Source organism: Panthera pardus, unplaced genomic scaffold, assembly GCF_024362965.1.
Source record: "Panthera pardus isolate Hobbes unplaced genomic scaffold, ASM2436296v1 HiC_scaffold_24, whole genome shotgun sequence".
NCBI lineage: Eukaryota > Metazoa > Chordata > Mammalia > Carnivora > Felidae > Panthera > Panthera pardus.
The window spans coordinates 62539978-62546616 of NW_026526810.1; the positions used below are offsets into that span (position 1 = coordinate 62539978).

Below are 6639 nucleotides of genomic sequence, written 5' to 3' on the forward strand. Positions count from 1 at the left end.
GGGACATGATGGCTGGAGTGGGCTAGAGTTGGATATTTGCCTTCCCAGGTCAGTTACTCTTATACTTAGTAGGTTAGATTTTGATTAACTAGTTTCCCTGAGGGCAGGGATTTTTGAGAAAATCAGAGTGCTCTGGCATATTTCCAAATGGCTCCTTTTCCTCTCCCTCTGCCAAAAGTCTGAGGAAGTTTTTCTCAAATATTTATTAGGTGAATCTGGTCAAGCTGCCTAAAGTAAATTTCACAGTATTATTGATGCTCCCTATGGGTATGTCCTCCTGGACAGTTTTTAACTCTCAGAGTTGTCTACCCCCCAGGAATTCATCAATCATGGTTTAGGTTTGTATCTGCTTCAGTAAGCTATGATGGCCCATATTTGCCTGTCTGTCTCTCTAATCTTGGGGTAGCAGTTTGCCCCATGTCCTCCCCTCTCTTTTGAACCCAAGAAGAGTTGTTGATTTTTCAGTCTGTTCCACTTTTAACTTGTTAGGATAGAGTAATTATTCCAAACTTCTTACGTGCAGAACTAAAAAGCAGAAGTCTTTCCATTTGTTTTTGACAAATTTAAAGTTAGTCTGGCAAAATATAGTCTTTGTTCATGTTTTCTCTTTGCGTTGCCTTGTTTAAAATTCCATATTTTATAGAACAACTATATGAATTCCACCAACAGTTTTAAAAGCTGTTTTATACTGAGAACAAACTGAGGGTTGATGGGGGGTGGGAGGGAAGGGAGGGTGGGTGATGGGTATTGAGGAGGGCACCTTTTGGGATGAGCACTGCGTGTTGTATGGAAACCAATTTGACAATAAAATTCATATATTAAAAAAAAAAGCTGTTTTATGACACAATATAAAAAATATTTTGATCCAATTTATTTTGAACACGTGTCTTGTATGGTGTGAAGAACCTAACCATTTTGTTTGTTCAAATGCTTAATTATTTGTGTGTATATGGATTTATTCACTCCTGTTTTGGGAATCCACATTTACTGTAGGATAAAACTTAAATCCGTCCTGTACTTTGTTTACTATTCTAATCATTGTATTTTCATTATTATGAGTGTACATTCAACATATTTCCTACCTCAACCTTTTCTTAAATGTTAACATATTGGTTTCTGTGGCTGATATTTCATTTATTCTCTCCATTTCATACCAAATGGGTTACTTGTTTATTTCATGTGTTTAAGGAAAGCAAAAAACAAAATAAAGCAAAACACCAAAAACACACAGACAAAAAACATAATTAACCTTGTATTTTGCTGGGAATTGTCAAATGACTCTAGTCTATGATATTTGTCCTCATAAGTGTGGATCAGTTTTTAAATTTCTGTATAACTGGGATTGTCACTTAAAGTGAATAGTGGTTACTTACACATGGGTCATATTGATATGTGATATAATTGCTTCTTTAGCTGGAAGAAAGCATGAAGAAATACAAGTAAATTCTTATTTATGTTTCTGTTCTTACTACACTCCAAGAATAGTGTTAAATAGCAGAGCTGATCACCTGGCTCACCTACTCTAGTGCTTATATAATAGGCCCATGAATGAAGTGGTTAGTTCTGAATAGTAAGGATGAAGTCTTTTCATGGTTCCTTTCTGTACCCCTGAGCCCTTGAATGAAGTAGTTTTAAATGTTAAAGATGAAGTCTTTGCATGGATTCTTTCAGTATGGTTTCTTCTCAGTAAGGCAGTTATAGTGACAACCACTGTTGAATGTCCTTCCAGAAGCACAGATACATGCTGAACCCTGATGTGGTTTTATCTCTGGATGAATTTAATCGCAACTTGATGACTAGTTATTTACATGAGGTCTTTTTCACGCTGGAAGAAGAGCGGACAGTTCTTACTGGGATAAACATGTTTTCCATGTATGGCTTTGACTATCCTTACAACTGTACCTTGGCCATTAAGTGACAACTGTACCTTGGCCATTAAGTGATCCAAAGACATACGGAATGTCTAATATCCTTCATAACATTGCTTTGGGCAAAGAAATATCTTTACAGCCTAGAAAGTACAACAGTGAGCACACAAACAAGTGATCCATTGGTGCAGTAATATGCTGTGTCATGCAGAAGCTGTCCGTATGATAGAACATGAGAATAGCCTTTTAATGGTGCAAGTAAAGGTATAAGTGAGTGCATTTGGGGAGACACTTTGTGCTTTAACATGCAATACATACTTTGAACCAATGGACATTATAAAGTATTACGTTCTAGAATGCATAGGTTTGGAAAATGAAAGTAGATGGTGAAAGTGGCTCCGTTAACCATCACTTCCTTCGAGAACTTGAGCTTTCTGGACCTACAACTTTGACCTCCACTGGGGGGTTAGTGAATGCTTCTTCTGGGAACAGAGTAAGCATTTTAATAAACCTAAAGTTTTAGTAGCTCACTGATCATTTTGATTTCCTTGTGTTTTTTTTTAATTTTTTTTAATGTTTATTTTTATTTCTGAGACAGAGAGAGACAGATCGTGAATGGGGGAGAGTCAGAGAGAGAGGGAGACACAGAATCCGAAACAGGCTCCAGGCTCCGAGCTGTCAGCACAGAGCCCGACGCGGGGCTCGAACTCACGGACCGTGAGATCATGACCTGAGCCAAAGTCAGACGCTTCACCGACTGAGCCACCCAGGGGCCCCTATTTCCTTGTGTTTATAGATCAGCAAAGAACAGCTACTGTCATGCGAAGTATAATTAACTGTCATTATCCCAGAAAAATAGAATTGGTACTATACTTGGTCGTAACTCTAAATGGGCAATTGCAGTGATTACAGCCTGATAAGATCATGGTAATCACGGATTTCAACTTCTTAGATAAGAAGATATGGATCTGGACACGTTATCTAGACCAGCAGAAGTACTGGACAAATGTGTGGGAAATCTAGAATGGATTAGGGAGGAAGAAGATAGTGAATATCTTCCTGGGAACATGTGCAGTGTATAGAACCCATTAACACTTGTTTCATTAATACTCCTGTGTTTGATAATGATGGAGTGAATTTATATGGAGCATGAATGTCTCTGAGCATGGGAAGATGTGGACTGTTTCTGATGCTTTTGATGCCATGCATATATCCTTCTGCACATAATATTCCCAAGAATGTAGATTGTTTTACACCATAAGCTGCAGAGATACTCTGCCTGAAGACTTTTCTTTAGATGTCATAACTGCTTAACCCACTATGTGGGGAAGCCTGTAACTGCCATGGAGTCAATGCCTCAGAGCTACCCCAACACAGAAGTAAACAGCTTCCCTCTCAAGTGAAGCAATTAAATGTCATAGAATATGTACAGTCACTTAGAGGGCCACAGTAGGATTGTACCCTAATGTTCACAGTAGTAGGATATTAGTTAATACATCCTCTGCTGTCTTTGTTTTCTGTGTTTCATGTCTCCACTTCCGAACCAGTCTCCTAGCAGTCCCTTCTAAATAAACTCCTTACCTTCTGATTTTGTCTCTCAGTCTTCTTTTAAAGCCACTGTGTACACACACACACACACACAGACACACACATATACACACACGCATATATGTACACATACACACATACATATGTAACAATTTGGTTTGATAATGCTTGAGATTCATTATGACATTTTACAGATTATTTTTAGACTTTATGAATAGCAGAAACCATGTTATTATATCCTTTCATTTGCAAAATAACTAGAAATTCAAATTTAAAACGTTTTTGTCCGATGATGCTGTTTGCTGTAAGAATATCAATTTTTAGTGTGATGTATTTACATTTTCCATCATGGTAATGGTCTTATACTCCACAAGTGAAGTAGTAGCAGGATTAGGATGGCAGATGATGAGTTTGTTCAAGGTATGTTACATTTGGAGTACCTAAGTGGAGACAGCCAGCATGCAATTGGGTATTTCGTTTTAAAGCTTCAAAAATATATGTGGTCAACAAATTCTGGAATATGCTATCTTTTTGCACAGTTGTTTTATTGATACCCTTATGTCTTTGTTCAGTAATGTACAGATGGCAGAATTCGTGACAGGGGTGATAGCAAAGTCAATAACAAACAGGTATTTATCAGTTGATGATGTGGGGAAAGGCCATACATAGAGAAACATGAATGGAGTGAAAAAAGAACCACGACAATGATGTGAGTTGACAGAGTGATAAATGCTTTGGATAAGTCTCCTGAAGAATGTTTCCAGACAGTGACCAAAATAAAGACATAGGAAAGAAGTAGCAGGAAGAAGGTGCCCATGCTCATGAAGCCACTGTTGGCAGCAATAATAAACTCAAACTTGGCTGCATCTGTGCATGCAAGTTTTATGATCCTGGGAAGTCACAGTAAAAGCTGTCTTCTTCATTAGGACCACAAAAAGGCAAGTTTATAATCAAAGCAAACTGAGACATAGCATGAATCAGCCCAGTTACCCATCCAGTGATTACAAATGAAACACATATTTTAGGGTTCATCATGTTCAGGTAGTGAAGCGGCTTATAGATTGCTGTGCACCTGTCAAATGCCATGGCAATGAGTAACACCATCTCCACTCCTCCTATGATGTGGATGAAGCATATCTGTGCCATACAACCTTGGAAAGAAATTACTTTGCATTCACTTAAAAGGTCTTTGATTGTCTTGGGGACTATAATAGAAGAGAGGCCCACATCAATGAAGGACAAGTTGGCCAGCAGGAAGTACATAGGAGAATGTAAGTGAGAATCAAAAATTATCAAAAACAAAATAAAAAGATTTCCCAGCATGATCACTAAATAGAGCAAAGAACATATCAAGATAAAAACAAACAAACAAACACCCTTTTTCTCCCAAGAGCAAGAAAGGCCAGTAACACAATCTCAGTGACCACAGAATCATTTAGACCATCCATTGACTGGAACAGGAGAGCTGATTTTTCAAGTGACCGGATGATAAAAATTAAAAAGGGTAAGTATCACTGGCAGAAACATAGCTTTCCTGTTTTCCTTGCTAATTAAGTTAGATATAATTGACTGAAAGGAGAAAAATGAAGAATTTGGAAGAAATAAGGTTAGCCACAAATCACTATATAGAGGGGATATTTGAAAGAAAAAAAATATGATTGTAAATTTTGCAGATAGAGCCAAAGGGGTTATTTTAATTTTAATTCCATAGTTAAACCTCATTTTAATTTTTCTCAAAGATTTCTTGATCATTTTCCTGACCCTTCCCCTAAGTGTTCCCACACAATGTAAATGTTGTCTCTTCTGTCACATCCTTAATACTTCCACACTAATTCTATATTCTCTTACCTGAACCTTTCTTAGCCCCTTAATATTTACCTTTTCACTGGCCTTATAGAGGTTACCTTGACAAAATTACTTGAACATATCCCATCATTTCTTACATTGGGCTTTCTAAATTTAAATGGAACTCAGGGACACAGGGTCAATAATTTTAATACTTGGTTCATGACATGATTATCACCATTGGTCCATGACTACTTTAATATACAGATTACTTAATGACAAGCTAAAATTAAATAAAATATTGTGTATCTGAGAGTAAAGATTAGTAAATTAGTAATTTACTGTATATCTGAGAGTAAAAGTTAGTAAATTATAATTAATACTTAATCAGTTTTAATCATCACAGGTAACAGATTTAAGTGTCTTCAATATTTAGGGCATTGTGTTAAGTACATTATCTCTTTCAAGCCTTCTAATGACTTCATAAGATAGATTCAGTTTTATTATCCCTGTTTCACAAATGAAACTGAGCCTCATAAAGATGAGGTGGCAAAGCTAGGACTGTATCAAGAGTTGTAGGACTTGAAAATGCATGCTCCTAACCAATGCTCTGCGCTCTTCAAAGCTAGCACTTCCAAATATACTTTAGAACTCCCCAAAGATCTAGATGCATCAATCAGCCATTTTCCTTCATCTCAACTTTTCACTTCCCTTGATCTCTTACACATAGAGTCACTCCTTCAGAAATCAGATTTGTCAAGGACGGAATGGTGGGAGCCTTCTTATTTTTCCTTTCTCTCCCAAACCCTTCACAGTTAAGTTTATTTAACTTATACATTCTATTTATTGAACAAGCCAAAACAAGCTTGCACTTCAGAAAGACCTTTTAGAAATGTCACCAGGGATTCAGCACACAATAGTCTACATGTAAAAATCTCACATATAATATTCAATTTTCACTCTTTATTTTACATACTTATTCTCCAAATTTGGTACTATTGAGCATGCATTTTTTTTTGAGATTTCTTCTGTCATTAGTTACTATATATGTTTCTTATCCCAAAGCCTTTTCCACCCCAGTCCATTTTAAGAGACCGCTTATCTGTTTAGGCATTTGGTGGAGATTTCTCAATTTTGGGAGAGGGTAGGTTCTTATCTTAGCCCTGGGATGAAATATGATAATCTATGTGACTTGGCCATGGATTGGTGTAAGAGGGGCACGCATGTAGCCTACAATTGATGAGATACAGAATAATGCCTTCTGTGGAAGATTTTCTTTCCCAGATTAAAATTTAAAGATTGATGTAGAGAAGGCTCTTTGTTTAGCTTTTTTATTCCTGCATTCAATATTAATGCAGTGCTTAAAGTTGCAGCAATCCTGAGCTCTGGGTGTCCACATGTTAAGGACGGTAGTACAAACAGATGGGGAAAAAAAATC

General features: G+C 36.9%; 1 pseudogene; it reads right to left on the bottom strand.

The window, feature by feature from the left end:
- Positions 1-3919: 3919 nt before the first annotated feature.
- LOC109255608 (olfactory receptor 4F15-like) lies at positions 3920-4864 on the bottom strand (annotated as a pseudogene).
- Between the last annotated feature and the right edge of the window lie 1775 nt (positions 4865-6639).